This window comes from Arachis ipaensis, chromosome B06, assembly GCF_000816755.2.
Source record: "Arachis ipaensis cultivar K30076 chromosome B06, Araip1.1, whole genome shotgun sequence".
Taxonomy (NCBI): domain Eukaryota; kingdom Viridiplantae; phylum Streptophyta; class Magnoliopsida; order Fabales; family Fabaceae; genus Arachis; species Arachis ipaensis.
This window is the reverse complement of record NC_029790.2, coordinates 87,123,608-87,143,685: the sequence shown is the minus strand read 5'-3', so window position 1 is coordinate 87,143,685 and position 20,078 is coordinate 87,123,608. Positions and strand designations below refer to the sequence as shown.

General features: G+C 37.1%; 1 long non-coding RNA gene across 2 annotated transcripts in view; it reads right to left on the bottom strand.

The window, feature by feature from the left end:
• Window positions 1–18,638, bottom strand: part of LOC107648270 — a 31,321-nt gene extending 12,683 nt beyond the window's left edge. Inside the window, exons 1-2 of one of the 2 annotated variants that reach the window (XR_002349766.1) lie at window positions 18,570–18,638; window positions 8,803–8,908 (exon numbers count right to left, since the gene is read on the bottom strand). This is a non-coding gene — a long non-coding RNA (uncharacterized LOC107648270). The remainder of the gene's footprint in view (window positions 1–8,802; window positions 8,909–18,569) is intronic. The other variant, XR_002349767.1, reaches the window with a different exon arrangement.

Below are 20,078 nucleotides of genomic sequence, written 5' to 3'. Positions count from 1 at the left end.
GGAGAATATTCCAAAACCACTTTGGAATCAAGGGAAGTTCATAACCAAAGAACATTCAAACCATTTTTACAAAATAATGAGTCTAAGGTCAGTGATCCCGGAAGTTAAATTTGATCTGAAAGAAGATGAATATCCGGAGATCCAAGAGCAAATTCGAAACAGGAGCTGGGAAGTCCTAGCTAATCCTGAAACAAAGGTGGGAAGAAACATGGTTCAGGAATTCTATGCTAATCTATAGCAGACGGACAAGCAGAGAATAGCTGGAACCGCATTCTATGACTATAGAACTCTGGTCAGAGGGAAGATTGTTCACACCTACCCTGACAAAATAAGGGAGATATTCAAGCTGCCTCAACTGCAAGATGACCCAGACTCCTTTAATAGGAGAATGATGAGATCAAACCTGAGATTGGACAAAATCCTAGAGGACATATGCCTCCCTGGAGCCAAGTGGACAACCAACACAAAGGGTACCCCGAACCAACTCAAGAGAGGAGGTCTCAAACCAGTTGCCAGAGGCTGGCTGGACTTCATTGGGCGCTCTATACTGCCCACTAGCAACTGCTCTGAGGTCACCATCAGAAGAGCAGTGATGATTCATTGCATTATGCTAGAAAAAGAAGTGGAAGTTCATCAACTGATTGCTTGTGAGCTTTACAAAATTGCAAACAAGAACTCCAAAGATGCTAAATTAGCTTATCCAAGCTTAGTCTCTCTGCTATGTAAAGATGCTGGAATAAAAATGGGAGTAGATAAGTATATCTCAGTTGAGCAACAAATCACCAAAAAGTCTATGGAAGGACTACAAGTGCAGGATGACCCCATCAAGAGAAAAACAGAGGAGCTCCTCCCGGAAATCCCTCAAATTGAATACTGGGAGCGCTTAGAAGCATCTGTCACCAAGTTGCAAGAAGCTGTGAATCAAATGAAGGAAGAACAGCAAAATCAAAACAGCATGCTATGCAAACTGCTTAAAGAACAAGAAGAGCAAGGGTGTGACATAAAGGAACTGAAGCGCCAGAAGCTGTCTCTTGAAGGGCCAAGCACCCCACAGACTAAAGAAGCATCTACCTCCCAAAATAAAGGTTGTTGAGTCCTAACTCTGAGATAACCTTTTATCTATTTTAAGAGTATATGAGTGTTAGAGTTAGAGTCATTTATTTTTAAGTCCTTAATTTCCTGTCTTTTATTATTAAGTGTCTGCTTTTATGCCTAATTTATATTATTAAATAATAAATAAAGATTAGAATCTATGCCTTAAAGTTATGAATATCCTATGAATCCATCACCTTTCTTAAAAAAAATGTTTTAATTACAAAAGAACAAGAAGTACATGGTTCTAAATTCATCCTTGAAACTAGTTTAATTATTTTGATGTGGTGACAATACTTTTGGTTTTCTGAATGAATGCTTGAACAGTGCATATGTCTTTTGAATTTGATTGTTTATGAATGTTAAATATGTTGGCTCTTGAAAGAATGATGAAAAGGAGAAATGTCATTTGATGATCTGAAAAATCATAAAATTGATTCTTGAAGCAAGAAAAAGCAGTGAATACAAAAGCTTGCGAAAAAAAATTTGGCAAAAAAAAAATAGAAAGAAAAAGAAAAAGCAAGCAGAAAAAGCCAAAAGCTCTTTAAACCAAAAGGCAAGAGCAAAAAGCCAATAGCCCTTAAAACCAAAAGGCAAGGGTGATAAAAAAGATCCAAGGCTTTGAGCATCAGTGGATAGGAGGGCCTAAAGGAATAAAATCCTGGCCTAAGCGGCTAAACCAAGCTGTCCCTAACCATGTGCTTGTGGCGTGAAGGTGTCAAGTGAAAACTTGAGACGCTACTAGTCCCGCTCATCTAATTGGAGCTAAGTTTTATTGATATTTTGGAATTTATAGTATATTCTCTTCTTTTTATCCTAATTAATTTTCAGTTGCTTGGGGACAAGCAACAATTTAAGTTTGGTGTTGTGATGAGCGGATAATTTATACGCTTTTTGGCATTGTTTTTAGTATGTTTTCAGTATAATTTAGTTAGTTTTTATTATATTTCTATTAATTTTTAAATAAAAATCACAATTCTGGACTTTACTATGAGTTTGTGTGTTTTTCTGTAATTTCAGGTATTTTCTGGCTGAAATTGAGGGAGCTGAGCAAAAATCTGATTCAGACTGAAAAAGGACTGCTGATGCTGTTGGATTCTGACCTCCCTGCACTCGGAATGGATTTTCTGGAGCTACAAGAGTCCAATTGGAGCGCTATCAATTTCGTTGGAAAGTAGACATCCAGGGCTTTCCAACAATATATAATAGTCCATACTTTTCTTAAGGATAGACGATGTAAACTAGCATTCAACGCCAGTTCCATGTTGCAGTCTGGCGTCAAACGCCAGAAACAGGTTACAAATGGGAGTTGAACGCCAGAAACAGGTTACAACCTGATGTTTAACTCCAAAAACAGCCTAGGCACATGAAAATCTTAAGTCTCAGCCCCAGCACACACCAAGTGGGCCCCAGAAGTGGATTTCTGCACCATCTATCGTAGTTTATTCATTTTCTGTAAACCTAGGTTACTAGTTTAGTATTTAAACAATTTTTAGAGGTCTATTTCGCAACTCATGACATTTTAGATCTGAACTTTGTACTCTTTGATGGCATGAGTCTCTGAACTCCATTGTTGGGGGTGAGGAGCTCTGCTGTGTTTCGATGAATTAATGCAACTATTTCTGTTTTCTATTCAAACACGCTTGTTTCTATCTAAGATGTTTATGCGCACTTCAATATGATGGATGTGATGATCCGTGACACTCATCATCATCCTCAACCTATGAACGCGTGCCTGACAACCACCTCCGTTCTACCTTCGATTGAATGAATATCTCTTGGATTCCTTAATCAGAATCTTCGTGGTATAAGCTAGAATCCATTGGCAGCATTCTTAAGAATCTGGAAAGTCTAAACCTTGTTTGTGGTATTCCGAGTAGGATTCAGGGATTGAATGACTGTGACGAGCTTCAAACTCACAAGGGCTGGGCATAGTGACAGGCGCAAAAGGATCAATGGATCCTATTCCAGCGTGAGTGGGAACCGACAGATGATTAGCCGTGCAGTGACAACGCACCTGGACCTTTTTCACTGAGAGGACGGATGGTAGCCATTGACAACGGTGATCCACCAACACATAGCTTGCCATAGGAGGAACCTTGCGTGCGTGAAGAAGAAGACAGGGAGAAATCAGAGATTCAGAAGACAAAGCATCTCCAAAACTCCAACATATTCTCCATTACTGCAGAACAAGTATTTAATCCATGCTCTTTTATTCTTCGCAATTCATACTGATAATTATAATTGATTTCCTGACTAAGATTTACAAGATAACCATAGATTTCTTCAAACCAACAATCTCTGTGGGATCGACCCTTACTCACGTAAGGTATTACTTGGACGACCCAATGCACTTGCTGGTTAGTGGTACGAGTTGTGAAAAGTGTGATTCACAATTCGTGCACCACAGACAACTCAAGAAAACAGGCTTATGGACTAGTAGAGGACGTGCTAGTAAAGGTTGAAGGCCTTTATATCCCTGCTAATTTCATAATCCTAGACACTGGGAAGGATGAGGATGAATCCATCATCCTTGGAAGACCCTTCCTAGCCACAGTAAAAGCTGTGACTGATGTGGACAGAGGAGAATTAGTCCTTCAACTGAATAAGGACAACCTTGTGTTTAAAAATCAAGGATCTCCTTCTGTAACCATGGAGAGGAAGCATGAAAAGTTTCTCTCACTGCAGAGTCAACCAAAGCCCCCACAGTCAAACTCTAAGTTTGGTGTTGGGAGGCCACAACCAAACTCTAAGTTTGGTGTTGAACCCCCACATTCAAACTCTAAGTTTGGTGTTGGGAGGTCCCAACAATGCTCTGAACATCTGTGAGGCTCCATGAGGGCTCACTGTCAAGCTATTGACATTAAAGAAGCGCTTGTTGGGAGGCAACCCAATGTTATTTAATTATATTTAATTATTTTCCATTTTTATTTTATTTTTTTTAGGTTGATGATCATGTGAAGTCACAAAAACTACTGAAGAATAAAAAACAGAATGAAAAACAGCATTAAAAATAGCTCACCCTGGAGGAAGAACTTACTGGCGTTTAAACGCCAGTAAGAAGCATCAAACTGGCGTTTAACGCCAGGAAGAAGCACCAAGCTAGCATTAAACGCCAGAAACAAGCACCAGACTGGCGTTTAACGCCAGAACAAAGCATGGAATTGGCGTTAAACGCTAGAAACAAGCAGCAAGCTGGCGTTTAACGGCAGACATGCATTCTAAGGGCGTTTTACACGCCTAAATGGAGCAGGGATGTTAAGTCCTTGACCCCTCTGGATCTGTGGATCCCACAGGATCCCCACCTAGCCCACCTCTTCTTCTCTCCTCTTCATACCTCTCCATTACTCTTCCAAAACCATCATACAACCCACCTACACCCACCCACTCAAATTTAAACCATCACTCCTTCCTTTTCACACATCATAACCACCTAAACCCCCCTGGCCGAACCATTCACACACCTCCATCTTCTCGATCTCTTCTTCTTCTCATCCTTTCTTTCTTCTTTTGCTCGAGGACGAGCAATCCTTTTAAGTTTGGTGTGGTAAAAGCATTGCTTTTTGTTTTTCCATAACCATTAATGGCACCTAAGGCCGGAGAAAACTCTAGAAAGAGGAAAGGGAAGGCAGTTGCTTCCAACTTCGAGTCATGGGAGATGGAGAGATTCATCTCAAAAGCCCCATCACTAAGAAAATGATGGAGCAAACAAGAGAGCCCACTCATGGACCTCAACAAGAGCATGAGGAAGTTCCTCATCATGAAATCTCTGAGATGCCTCAAGGGATGTACTTTCCTCCACAAAACTATTGGGAGCAAATTAACACCTCCCTAGGAGAATTAAGTTCCAACATGGAACAACTAAGGGTGGAGCGCCAAGAGCATTCCATCCTCCTTCATGAAATTAGAGAAGATCAAAGAGCTATGAGGGAGGAGCAACAAAGGCAAGGAAGAGACATAGAGGAGCTCAAGCATTCCATTAGATCTTCAAGAGGAAGAACTAGCCGCCATCACTAAGGTAGACCCATTCCTTAATCTCCTTGTTCTTATTTTTCTGTTTTTCAAAAATTATGCTTTATGTTTATCTATGTTTGTGTCTTATTATATGATCATTAGTGTTTAAGTGTCTATGTCTTAAAGCTATGAATGTCCTATGAATCCATCACCTTTCTTAAATGAAAAATGTTTTAATTACAAAAGAACAAGAAGTACATGAATTTCGAATTCATCCTTGAAATTAGTTTAATTATTTTGATGTGGTGACAATACTTTTTGTTTTCTAAATCAATGCTTGAACAGTGCATATGTCTTTTGATATTGTTGTTCATGAATGTTAAAATTGTTGGCTCTTGAAGAATGATGAAAAGGAGAAATGTTATTTGATGATCTGAAAAATCATAAAAATGATTCTTGAAGCAAGAAAAAGCAGTGAATAGAGAAAGCTTGCAAAAAAAATGGCAAAAAAAAAAAAAGAAAAAAAAGAGAGAAAGAAAAAGAAAAAGCAAGCAGAAAAAGCCAAAAGCTCTTAAAACCAAAAGGCAAGAGCAAAAAGCCAAAAACCCCTTAAACCAAAAGGCAAGGGTAAAAAGGATCCAAGGCTTTGAGCATCAGTGGATAGGAGGGCCTAAAGGAATAAAATCCTGGCCTAAGCGGCTAAACCAAGCTGTCCCTAACCATGTGCTTGTGGCGTGAAGGTGTCAAGTGAAAACTTGAGACTGAGTGGTTAAAGTCGAGGTCCAAAGCAAAAAGATGAGTGTGCTTAAGAACCCTGGACACCTCTAATTGGGGACTCTAGCAAAGCTGAGTCACAATCTAAAAAAGGTTCACCGAGTTATGTGTCTGTGGCATTTATGTATCCGGTGGTAATACTGGAAAACAAAGTGCTTAGGGCCACGGACAAGACTCATAAAGTAGCTGTGTTCAAGAATCAACATACTGAACTAGGAGAATCAATAACACTATCTGAATTCTGAGTTCTTATAGATGTCAATCATTCTGAACTTCAAGGGATAAAGTGAGATGCCAAAACTGTTTAGAGGCAAAAAGCTACTAGTCCCGCTCATCTAATTGGAGCTAAGTTTCATTGATATTTGGAATTTATAGTATATTCTCTTTTTTTATCCTATTTGATTTTCAGTTGCTTGGGGACAAGCAACAATTTAAGTTTGGTGTTGTGATGAGCGGATAATGTATACGCTTTTTGGCATTATTTTTACATGGTTTTTAGTATGATTAGTTAGTTTTTAGTATATTTTTATTAGTTTTTAAATAAAAATAATATTTCTGGACTTTACTATGAGTTTGTATATTTTTCTGTAATTTCAGGTAAATTCTGGCTGAAATTGAGGGACTTGAGCTAAAATCAGATTCAGAGGCTGAAGAAGGACTGCAGATGCTGTTGGATTCTAACCTCCCTGCACTCAAAGTAGATTTTCTGGAGCTACAGGTGTCCAAATGGCGAGCTCTCAATTGTGTTGGAAAGTAGACATCCAGGGCTTTCCATAAATATATAATAGTCCATACTTTGCCCGAGTTTAAACGACGAAAACTGGCGTTCAACGCCAGCTTTCTGCCCTATTCTAGAGTTAAACGCCAGAAACAGGTTGTAAAGCAGAGTTAAACGCCAGAAACAGGTTACAACTCTGCATAATTTCATATTTCAACACCAATCTTTGAATGATCATAACTTCCGCTACAAAATTCTAAATTTTATAAACTTTATATCAAATCGAAGGGTTTTCAATGATCTTTAATTCTAAACCAAATTCAACAGATTTTGAAAACTGAGACAAAAGTTATGATCAAACAAAGTTCCCCAAAAATTACATTTTTATCTAAGATCTCAAAAACTCACTTTTTAACCAAACCTCAATCCAATACCAAGTCAAACACATTCCAACCATACCCAAAACAGCCCAAAATTCATATCAAACACTACTTCAACCATTTTCTCAATCACACAACCTTCTAAGTCCTGTAACAATTCCAAATTCCCACCAAATCCACATCTTCCACTTTCCATTAACCTTATGAACCTCACAAACCCCCTCAACCATTAACAATCCTCAAAATCATCATTACCCAACTTTCCCACATCATACACCAACACCATCATTTACCATAATCAACAAAACTCATAAATAATCATCAACAATACCAATAACCCTCAACAACCATAATAAATATCAACCCGCATGCTCAATTTTCTCAACATCAACAACCATCATAACACTTATAATCAATACCAACCATCACAATTTTAACAATTACTACAAATTCTCATCAATCTCAATAATCATCAATCCCTCATTAACAATAATAAACCACACATTCCTCATTGACCTTCGTAATCATTAAATACCAACAACATCAATATTCATCATAAATTAAATACCAACAACCTCATCAACTCATTTATCAATCATCAACAACACCAACCACTCTCAATATAATCCCATAATTTCCTCATTTCACAACAACATTTCACATCAATAATTTTTCATACATTGATCCATCACTTACCATCATCATCATCATAATACTCACCCAACACCAACATTTTCCAACAATCCTCATCAACCACAACAATTCAATACCACCAACAATTAACATATAATTATTCATACACCAACATCATTCAATCCTATCTTAGGGTCAACTAGCCTAAGTGTCCATGAACATTACATATTACATAAAGAAAACCAAAACCATACCTTGGCTGATTCTCAAGCACTCCAAACACCAAAATGAAACCACCAAACTTGATCCAAAGCCTCAACCAACTCCAACAAACACCAAGGCTCAAACTAGCAACACATATATTACCAAAATGAAAACCTAATATATATAAAACAACTAAACACAAGGATTTAGTGAAACCTTACCTTATCCAATGTGAGTAGGGGTAAAATTCAATAATTACCCACTACTAGAGATCACCTAAACAACCAAAACCACAAAATATACTCAAAAACCAAACATGAAAACGAGCAGAATCTAGGGCTGGAAACTGGGAATTAGAACGCGATTCCTTACCAAATTTTCTTAGATAGAAAGGAAGAGCTTGTCGAGAGCTTTGCGTGGCCGCAAACGGCTCGTCAATCGGAGCTCCGGATCAAAAGTTATGGAGCTTTGAAGGAAGAGATGAATAGTGTTAATGGCTTCCTTCTCCTCTCTTCTCCCTATCCGAGTTCTCTCTCTCTCTTGGTGTTAAAATGAGCTTCTTTGGCTCATTTATTGCTTTATATGAGTTGAGCTTGGGCCCAACTTGGGCCCGGTCCAACCTGTTAGCGTTTTTAGCCCGTTCGGCCTAACTTTGGGCCAAACCTTTAACACTAACACCCGGTTTTCCATTCCTAATATTTTTCTAAGGTTGTCGACTATTTTTCACTTTTTCTCGCACAGTACCGGACAGACTTGAACCGGTTCAACCGGTTTAACTGCCGGTTTGTGGTTCTTCACGGTTTTTCGCAGAAAACACATTTTCTGACTCGGAAAGACCTACTGAGTCCAAAAATCATATTTAAATCCCTAAATTCTCATTCTAACTTTTCTGAAACTTAATTTGGGCATTTAAATTATTTTATTCGTGAAAAACCCGGTTCTTACAACATATGCATTTATTAGCTAATTGCTAACTGAACAAACTTTCAACTCAATTTTATCAAACAAAACCTATGAGAAACAACATAGCGATTCTCAACACATTACTTACACCAATAGCCCGAGCTGCATCATGGAGATAGGAGCCATTAGATCGTTTGTGCGTTAAGACAAGCAACTCCCCTCTACTAACTGGACGCCCTTGTCGTTCCGACTGCAACAATATAGCTTAAATAGTGAATAGGTCACTACAAGAGAAGCGCTCCTTAGTAGCGCCCAATTTCCTGCGTCTCCCCAAACCGCCGCAGGTTGATGGAGGAGCTGCGGTTCCTGTAGCGGATTTTGTGTCTGTCGATGACCAGTCTCTATAGCTGCGGTTTTGTGCCTCAAAAACTCCAAATCACATAAAGCTCATAGTGACAAAACAACCAAAATTGGAGGAAGCCAGATCTAATTTCCCTCGTTTACGCGCGAACCCAAAAGCAGGCAAAGGTGCCAATCACCAGGTCCAAGACTCACTCCCGCGGTATACATTCCTTCCATCAGCTGTAGCCGCCACATCGTTCTGGGTCACAGATCTGCTCAAGCTGCTGCATATCTCCCGCGCGTGAAAGGAGGGTGGATAGGCACGTCTGTTCTTCATTCCTCCACCGTGCACGTCCCGGTATAGTCGCGAGGCTTCCCAACCTCCCCAGTTTCATCATCCTCAACATTCTCCCCGTACCCTGTTGTGCGCCGCTCGACCGCACCCTCCCCTTGCTTCCAGGTTCGCCCTCTCCCGCTTTTCTTGCTCTTCCAATTTCATCTTCTGGCCTGGTACCACTTTTTGAATTGAATAATTATGATTGTTGATCGAATCTATGTGCACCAAATTTGTTTCTCCACCAGTTCCCAATTCGGTCCCTAATCTGGTTCGAACCCTAGTCCCAATTGTTCGTGTAAGGTTCTGAATCGGATAGACTTTGAAATCGTACAATCTGAGCTTGAATTACAAATTGTAGTTCCAAAATGATTCTGAGTCACTTTCTCTAAATTTTACAAATATATAATTTCACATTATAATTATGAATTCCATGATTCGAACAAATTTCTGATTACATTGGTTTATACCACTCGGTGGATTGTGCAAAATAGTAAGTTAACTTGAGACTATTACTTTCAGAACTAAAACAAATAGCTTGATTTTTTTGTTCACATCACAATTACGCATCAAGCAGTGGAGATGATAAAGAAGTCCTTATTGTTATTGTTCTAAGTGCAGTGCAGAATCCATCCCATCTAGCATTGTTATACATTACAAAGCATACACTGCATATAGTTTGTTTACATGTCAATGGAGCATGAAACCAACTCAAAAATTTTTACTAGGAAAGATACAAGCAAAAATAAAATAGAATGAAAGAGTTATAAAACAGAGTTTGGTGTTGAGAACATGATCATTTATTTGTCTCTTTTTATATATCATGATTTATACCAATTTAGTTGAATGTTGCTTATTTCCAATTTGTTTGCCATTTTGGTTCGAACCCTTCTCCAATTTAATTCGTTTGGTTGTTGATCGATTAATGTTTGCATCACATTTTCTCCCTATGTCTTTTTAGTGTTGGTACCAAGAAGGTTGATTAATCTTGTTCCAATTTGCATTCCCCAACTTACATGATGAGAATTTGTTTCTAATTTAGCATTTGTATTTTCTAATATGTGTCATTTTTAGTTCGGATTGAACCACATTATAATTTTCTCACCGAACAAGCTGTTTTTCCATTTCTTAGTATCAAGTGATTAGGACAATCTTGACTGTCCTGTTTCATTTAGATGTCCTTTTTAAATTTTATTTGTAAGGACAGATTCCCTAAATATATTAGATGATGACCACAACCGCAGAGGCATCATGTCATGAAAGAATAGTATATTATATTGTGAAGCTTTACCCTTTACGACCGAAGATAATGATGATTCTGTGATATATAGGGCCCTTCCTAACAGCTTAAAAGTTAATGCTTTTGTTGTATGCATGCATGAATGATATTCTCTATTTAAGCAAGAAGCTAAAGAATGTAATTGAGTGATCATAAACTTTATTTTGTAACACAAGAAAAATTTCTATATATATCTTGTGCATAGGTCTCATGTTTCAAGTGAGATACAGTGGAGTTCTCCCACAATTTTGAAGATATATATATATATATTGAAAAATTGAGAATCATTATGATATTGAAAGAGTTTGTGTATAGGAAGAAAATGCAAGATAGAGGAGAAAATGGAGAAGGATGCAGAGGAATGAAGGGTCACAGAAGAGAAATCTGTATTATGTTATGACTGGTTATACAAGCTATTGAATGTCAAAACAATTAATCATTACTCAGCATTTCATACAATTCCTTTTACATACATCAGTAACATGGTTGGAGGGAAGACTTTAGACCACACTAACTATCTTGTAACTGATTTGTATGGGGTAATTACTTTGTTAGCCTTATCAGATATGATTCACATTTCTAATTCAAACCCTACATATTAGATGACGTGCTACCTATTTTTCCCCATTCGTTTGAATTGTTCTTCATTCATTGTAGATTAACTAAACATATTTAGATTAAACAAATCTTAACTTGTGCATATTTAAATTCCTTATGTTACTTTGTTCACATTTAATTATGTCATTTTTTGGATTATCTGAATTTTCACACAAATAAGTTCAAGTTGAGTTAATCATTAGTCCCAAATGTATGTTACCATCTTCTTTTTCTCTTTTTCTTTTCTTCTAATTTACTTTTTAAATGCTTGTGAGATAATTTATGGGTTCTGTCTTCTTCGATGGCATAGGATAAAATTAAAACCGTTGAAGTAGGTTCTCTGACGAGTAGATATCTCGGAAATTTGAAATAAATTATTTGGGGTGCGTCCTTGTACCTTCAACTGTGGCAGGTACTTCATTTGTTAAGAAGCAATGAGTCTTGCACAAAATTTTTTCGAGAATTTACCAAGTATTTTTTTAATCTAAGACCTATAAATTAATGGTAGACCACTTGTTATTGTAATTTTACTCATTGTAATTAGAGGGGAAGAACCTGGTATGTCGTTTCCAAATAGAAGTACATGATTCTTGTGTGAGCCCCTGAATCCTTTTATACAGTACTAGGAAATAGGAATTCAATGTTCAATATAGAGGTGTAGATATAACTTTTGCGCATGCCACATGGATAATGCAGTAAATTGTTGGATAATGCAGTAAATAATTTCATAGCCGGTACTAGTTTCCAGAATATTCGTTGATATTCACTCTAGCAAATAGCAAGCAGCACATCTATATAATCATCTAGATAGTAATACAGGTGAATTACACTCTCATGTATATATACAATAACATTACTTTTGTTATGGAATATGTATATAATAGTTAGTTTTTCATATTAGAGTTGCACCTTACTTAATATTATTTAATTGAAAAGTACACATCTAGTAAGAAACCAAACTTATATATACTTATAAGCTTGATGTGCATGTTAAAACTAGTGTACTTAAGCCCTTTATCTATTAGTCATTTTTTATTTATTTAACTGTAAAATTATTAAAATCCTTTTTTTTAGTTTTGATTGTTTAGTTCTTTGATGCTTTTGTCTTAAGTATGATCTTAACTCTAACTATTACGCCTCTCTTCTTTTTCTTTTTTTTGTAAGATTTTATTTTCTATTCCAATTTTTTGGCTTTGGGACAGTATTTCTTTATTCTAGTAATTTTTTTCTAAAGTGCAGAATTTTTCAATGATTAAGCAACTTTCAATAAATTATCTTGTGTAATGCGTATTGTTCTGAAGGATAGTATCTGTATTTTGTGATTTTCACTGTAAAAGTTATTGTTCGCATCTATTTTATGACTGTTATATTAGTTATTATCTATTACTCTCACTTTTTTATTTGAATTTTTGGTGACCTATTATATCATTGAAGTAGACATTGATAATAGTTGGATTTCAAAGCCACGAATTGGTCCAGAGTATAGGGACGGTTTGAACAGATTCTTAGATTTTGTATTTGCCAATGTATCATCCGATGGGATGATACATTGTCCATGTTCGAAATGCGGGTTCTACCTTCTCCAAACTAGAGAGGATGCGTATGATCATTTGATAATAAAACCTTTCCCCTCTAGTTATACATTTTGGGTACATCACAGTGAGAGACACGTGGCAGAGAGATCTAATGAAGGACAAGAAGTAGAACCCGATAGAAACCTCAAAGACCCAATGCTTGACATGGTTCAGGAGGCGTTCAACTTCACAGGACTTCATGGCGACGAAGAAAATTCAGTGAATGAACACGCTGGCGGGGATCGGGAGGAGTTGCCATACTTATCAAATGAAAGTAGTCGCGAGGTCCACAACTTACATGACCTGCTCGAAGATGGAGTGCAGGAGCTATACCTGGGATGTTCAAGATTCTCCAAGCTGTCTTTTTTGATGAGGCTCTATCATATAAAGTCCCTGTGTGGAGTGAGAGACAAGGCCTTTGGAATGATACTGGAGTTGCTGGCGGATGCCTTTGAGCATGCAAGGATTCCTTCCACTATGCATGATGCCAAGAGGATCATAAGAAAACTCGGTATCACATACAAAAAGATAGATACATCTCCAAATGACTGCATACTATACCAGGGCAGCGACGAAGAGTTGTCTAAATGCAAGCGATGTGGGACTTCAAGATGGAAGCAAAAGTCTAATAAGAACTCCAGAGTGAGGATCAACAGGGTTGTTAAGAAGAATAGAAAACCGCTAGCGGCGAAGACTCTTCGCTACTTCCCCCTTATTCCACGATTACAGCGGCTCTACATGTCTAGTAAGACTGCCGCTGACATGTTGTGGCATAAGAGTGGGCATAGCTCTGACGGTATTTACCGGCATCCACAGGACGGCGACACATGGAAGGCATTTGATAGAACTTATTCCGACTTCTCCAGTGATCCGCGCAGTGTTCACGTAGCCTTGGCTAGCGATGGCTTTAACCCTTATGGAAACATGAGCTCGAAGTACTCAATTTGGCCAATAGTTCTTATTCCGTACAACCTGCCCCATTGGATTTTCATGAAATCCACCTCTTTTATCCTTTCCATGATTATTCCTGGGCCTAAAATGCCTGGAAATGATATAGATGTCTACTTATAGCCCTTGATCGATGAGTTGAAGGTGTTGTGGGTTGGTGTTGAAACGTACGATGCTTACACGAAAAAAACTTTCAGGATGTATGTTGCGTTAATGTGAACAATCAGTGATTTTCCTGGTTTAGGCAACTTGTCCGGGTGGAACACGTACAGTGGGAGAGCTTGTCCTGCATGCAATTTGGATGCTGAGACTAACCGGCTCACACACAGTCAGAAATAGTGTTTCATGGGCCATCGTCACTTTCTGAATCCTCTCCACAGATATAGAAAGAACCGGGATAGATTTGATGGAAAGATAGAGGATAGAGGTCCACCTGTCAAACTCTTTGGTGTAGACATTGTGAGACAACTACAGGACGTGCATGTCCACCTTGGCAAGGTGCAATCGGTTACTGGAAAAAGGACACGCGGATAGCAAACCGCCGTACATGACGAGTCCCCTTGGAAGAAGAGGAGTATATTCTTTGAGCTACCATAATGGAAAAACAATGGATTGCGTCATAATCTTGATGTGATGCACATAGAGAAGAATGTGTGCGACAACATAGTTTTCACCATAATGAACGAGAAAGGTAAATCTAAAGACCACCTTAAGGCAAGAAAATAACTCCAATTGATGGGAATCAAGCATGATCTGTGGCCACGGGAAGATGGAAAGTACGCATCCGCCATCTTTACTATGACCAATCCACAGAAGGATGTCTTTTTAAGGACTATCAAGAATGTGGTCTTTCCAGATGGGTACTCTAGCAATATTTTCCGCTGTGTTGACCTACGACAGCGCAAGATGTCGGGCTTAAAAAGCCACGACTGTCACATTTTGATGGAGCATCTCCTGCCAATTGCGTTAACGAATGCTTTGCCTGCCCCAGTGTCCTCTGTCTTGGCGGATTTATCATCCTTTTTTCGCAGAATATGCAGTAAATCCATTGACCCTCAATAACTTCCTCTCCTTTAGGATCATGTGGTCCATACTCTGTGCCGCATAGAGATAATTTTGTCCCCTATAGTCAAGAAATAGACTTCACTTCTTCTGTAATAAGTAAATTTTTAAATAATTTAATTTATAAAAGAGGTCTCATCTTTTAATTTATCCTAAAAATTAAAAATTAAAATTAATATTTATAGTTTTGATTAATAGAATTAAAATAAGTTATAAAAATAAACCTTGAATAGAAAAAATTACTGTTTTTAAACTATTTTATAAATGGAGCCATTTTTATAATCTTACGATTGAGAGTGAGCAATTTTATTAAATTTCTTTGAATACATAACTGAGTATGTACTTTTAGATTATAAAAATTTGGGTAACATAGGAAAAAAAGAATTGGAGATATTTGAGATATTATTATATATTGTTATAGATACATAATTAAAATTCAAGTACCATAATAAGTAAATTCAAGGACTATAATAAAAGTTAGTGTTTTTTTTCTTTTGGAAGTACTCATAATTAGTTTTTGTTTTATCTAAAATAAAATGATTCAATTTTAAATTCTATCCTGAGGTAAAGCCAATTTTTTTATTAAAAAAATAAAAAAAATTCATTTAACTATTTTTATTAGGCTGACGCATATAAACATGATAAATTGTTTATTATTATTCTTTGTGACTTTTTTACACTGCTGAGTGAAGCCCGTTATTGTTACCACCGTCAGGAGAGAAAAGAACTCAGCCTTTTAATGTTCAAAATACATAAACCCCGCCACTAACTTAATCCTAATTTCTTTCACCACTAAAGCCTCCCACGAGACGCACTTCCGCTCGTTGCTGTTGGACCGATTCTCTTCCTCCAAGCAATCTTCAGATTTCATCAAGTTGGAGTAGCCGTCGATGTCGCAGAGCCAGAATCCATCAGCGTCTTCCTGCCGTGTCCACCCATCAAGCAGTTGTGTCATAAGAAGTAACAGCGTCGATAACCTTCCTCCCGCTGTAGGTAAGCACTAATAGTTGATCTTGTGTGGTTGCTAATTTGCCCATTGAGAATCGCATGTTTATTAACCCTTATTTATAGAATTAGTTTTGTGTCTCCATGATCAAGTTCCTCCCTTTGATGCTGTGATTTTATTTTGAAAACAATAATTAAAAAAATCTACTTTAAGAAAGCATTGTTTCCATACTGCACTTGTTTAACATATCTGGTATTCCAATAATTTGTTCTTAACTTTGCTTTGCCGTATTTAGTGGTGTTTTTTGTTCCTCGCAATTTACTAGCTATTTGATTATCATTTTCAAGAAGGTTATCTTATTATAATATCCACAATTGTTGTGCTGATGAAAATTGTATTTACTGTAATTTAGCAGTATATTTATGTAATAATTTCTACTGGGAATTGTTGTTTCTCGTTGTCCTGTTTTCCCCTAACTCTTTAGTCAGTTCATAGCTTTAACTGTGATGGCTGTAACTGTGCTGGGAAATTTGTCTATGGCTTTCTATTTTTCAGAATTTTGAATTTACAAATCTTTATCATCTTTATTTTAGTTGGTTTTGTGATATCTTTAACTATGAAAAGGGCAAAAAAAAGTAAACACCATTCTCTTTTTTCTCAAAATATTTACAAAGTCAATCCATGTCTAAATTTCCACTTTAATGTAGGTAGAAAAAAAATAATTATAAACTGATATGATATGTGAATATAGGTCAAGGAGAGGAGTTTATTTATACATTTGTATCTCAGGTTATGAAATAACGCACGAGGATAAGAAATTAATAGTGAGTATTTTAAATAATTGAAAGAATAAGCACGATATGTTTTTAGTTTATTTCAGATTAAGATTTCTTGGTGAATTGTAGAATTCAATGTTCATGACTTATACAGAGTACTTAAAATTATTTATTTCCATAGCTAGTAATTGACTTGTTGACTAAGTATATACATAATTATATGAGGGGTTAGAGACTTAACATATATTGATCATTCTCAAATGTAAACAGGGTATGTTCTTAATTTGAGAAATGTATTACTCCTACTATGTATAGAGTTGTTTACGAGAAAGGGATCAAGTAAGGGGGGAGTATATTGATCATAATCATTATTGTTTGCTTGATTTAGATTTCAAAGGATAATTAAATTCTATTGATTTAGGTTTCAAAAGATAATTAATACTCTGGCAAAACATGAAAGTTTGGATTAATTAACTTGGATATATATATATATTTTTTATATCATGTCTTGGGTTTTGATTTGATTTCGGGTAATGCCTGTATAGTGCTTATACAACCAAGTTGTAACTCATGCCTTTGCATGTACATTCGAATGTGTAAGGAATATATAGTTGCTTATGATAATTTTATCATGTGCTGTTCTATATGTTTTATATATGTCCTAGCATATAAAATTCCTTATTTGAACCGCATGTATTATTATTAATTTATATTGCACCTGTTTAGTCTATGAGAAAATTATACGCATGACAAAGATATTGAAAAGGCACGTTGTTTCCAATTATCTCATTTTAAGCCTATTGCTATTTCTTTTACGCGCTATAACATGTATATGTTATTGCTATACGTGTCTAAATATTTGCTTATATTTAATGCTTTTGAATTTTCGTTTATTTTTTACATTTTGATAATAGTATTAAGTGATACTATTGGTGGTACCAAGTTTATTAAAATGCCTAGGATAGGTCGTTTCACGAAGAAATCAAAGGTAGACTCAGTATGTTAGCAAATGCAAACAGGATCTGTTGCGGCTTCATCCGTGCCCCAAGTGGATGGCCTAATTCCCCCCTCTGGTGGTACTGGTGCCGCCCCAACCTCATCTTTACGCCCCTTTCGACCACCCCGTACCGAACCACCGCCTGCTCCACAGCCTCCCACGAATGGTGCTCAACACTCGGAACCGGTTGATGAAGACTTAGACCCAGAGGTAGATTCTTTTGAGCAACATGTTGACAACCTGTTTGCTGCATCAGAGGCTCTGAAGCGCAAGAGACGCAAGACCACCGAATTTTGGGATGTTAAAATAATTGGTATACAGTAATTTATCCCATGTATTTTTTATGAGTAATTTATTTATGATTTCATTGCATCTTGGCCACAGTGGTTACTCACACAGACTAACTATGATAAACAGAGTCCGATGGGACAATCAAGCAACTTCGTTTAAGTGTGAGAGAGGCTATGAAGCCACCTAACGGTAGAAAGATCGTACTGAGGTTCAACGATAGACTGCAACCAGTTGGAAATGAAGCTGGTATACTAAGCGGCGTTGTCGGAATGCTAGCATCTGACTACACCAAATTCCCAATCTGCGAGAAGGACTAGAGAAAGGTTCGCTCTAGGGATAAGATATATAATGAATGTGTAAAGGTAAATCGTTATATTTTTTTACAGTCCCGGAATCTTAATTCAACGCCTTCCAACAATTTAATTCTACTCTTACAGGAATTGTTCCATTTTGAAGAAGATAGTAGAAGAATTATCAAGCGTACAATATTAAAAATGCTAGGAAGGGCTTAGAAGGACACTATACACCGCTAAATCAAACAACGTCAATCAAGTGGTTTTCCAGCGGTTGTGCCAGCGGTTCAACGAAACCACATCAAAATCAAATGTCCACGCCCTATACTCCAACGATTTTTGAACCGCTGGTAATTCGTCTTGCGGCGGTTAAAAACTGCCGCTAGTCCTCATATAAACCGCTGCTAAGCGGCGGTTTTGCAGTAGTGGGTATACGTATAGACGGTTCAAAAGTGCGTCAATCGTAAATTACCTCTTCTTCTCCGAGCCTTGCCAAGCTTTTCGATCCACCAGTGTGAGTGTATAACTGCTTCGATCGATTTTTTGCATTTTTTCTACACTTCTCCTGTTATGCCATCAAAAGTAAGAGCTACTATACACTATTTCTGACAAACTCAATGTAACATAAATAGACTTTTTTTGTCATGAAATAAAAATATATTACCTTTGTCTCTTCATTGTTGCGATAATCAAGGAAGCGTCTCCAATGATCTGTAGTAATTCCCGGTGGACGGCCTTTAATATTTTGTTCAAAAGTCAGTTCTGATTTGTAAAAGTGATGGTACAACTTGTTCCTCGTGTCTTTCCAAGCCCTTCCTAGTATTTTTAATATTGTACGCTTGATAATTTATCCACTATCTTCTTCAAAATGGAACATTTCCTGCAACAGTAAAATTAAATTATTAGTAGGTGTCAAATTAAGATTCCGGATCTATACAAAAATATAACGTTTTACCTTTACACATTCATTATAGATCTTTTCCCTAGAGCGAACAATTGTCCAGTCCTTCTTGCAGATTGAGAATTTGGTAAAGTCAGATCCTAACAATCCGAGAACGCCGTTCAGTATACCAGCTTCATTTCCAACTGTTTGCAGTTTCTCGTTGAACCTGAGTACGACTTTTCTACCATTTGGTCGCTTCATAGCCTCCTTCACACTCAAATGAAGTTGCTTGAATGTCCCATCAGACTCTGTAGATCATACTTAGTTTGTGTGAGTAACCACTGTGGTCAAGATGCGATGAAATCATACAAAAATTAAATATAAAAGAATATATGGGATAAATTCTTGTATACCAATTATTTTAACATCCTAAAATTCGGTGGTCTTGCGTCCCTTGCGCTTCACAGCCTCCCATGCAGCAAACAAGTTATCAACGTGTTGATCAAAAGTATCTACCTCATCTGCCTCTAGGTCTAAGTCTTCATCATCCGACTCTGAGTGTTGAGCACCATTCGTGCAAGTCTGTGGAGCAGGCAGTGGTTCCGTACGGGGTGGTCGAAAGGGGCATGAAGATGAGGTTGCGGGGGCACCAGTACCACTGGAGACGGGAATTAGGCAATCCACTTGATGCGCTGATGAAGCTGCAGTAGGTCCTGTTTGAGGTTGCTGACATGCTGTGTCTAACTTTGATTTCTTCGTGTAACGACCTATTTTAGGCATCTTAATAAACTGGGTACCACCAAGAGTATCACTTATACTATTTTCAAAATGTAAAAAAGTAACAAAAATTCTAAAGCATTAAATATAAGCAAATAATTTGGCACGTTAAGTAAAAATATCTCACTTCTTATTTCATATTAAAAAAAATTATTTTAAATAAGAAAATTTTGTGTTCTCAATAATTCACACTTATTATTTATTTTCTATAGGAATATATAGGACTTAAAATCACAGGAGGCAAAAAAAAATCACAAAATCTTTTTTCTTCACGAGTAGCCGTGCGTCCTGCACCATCAACGATGCATCACCTCTTATCGC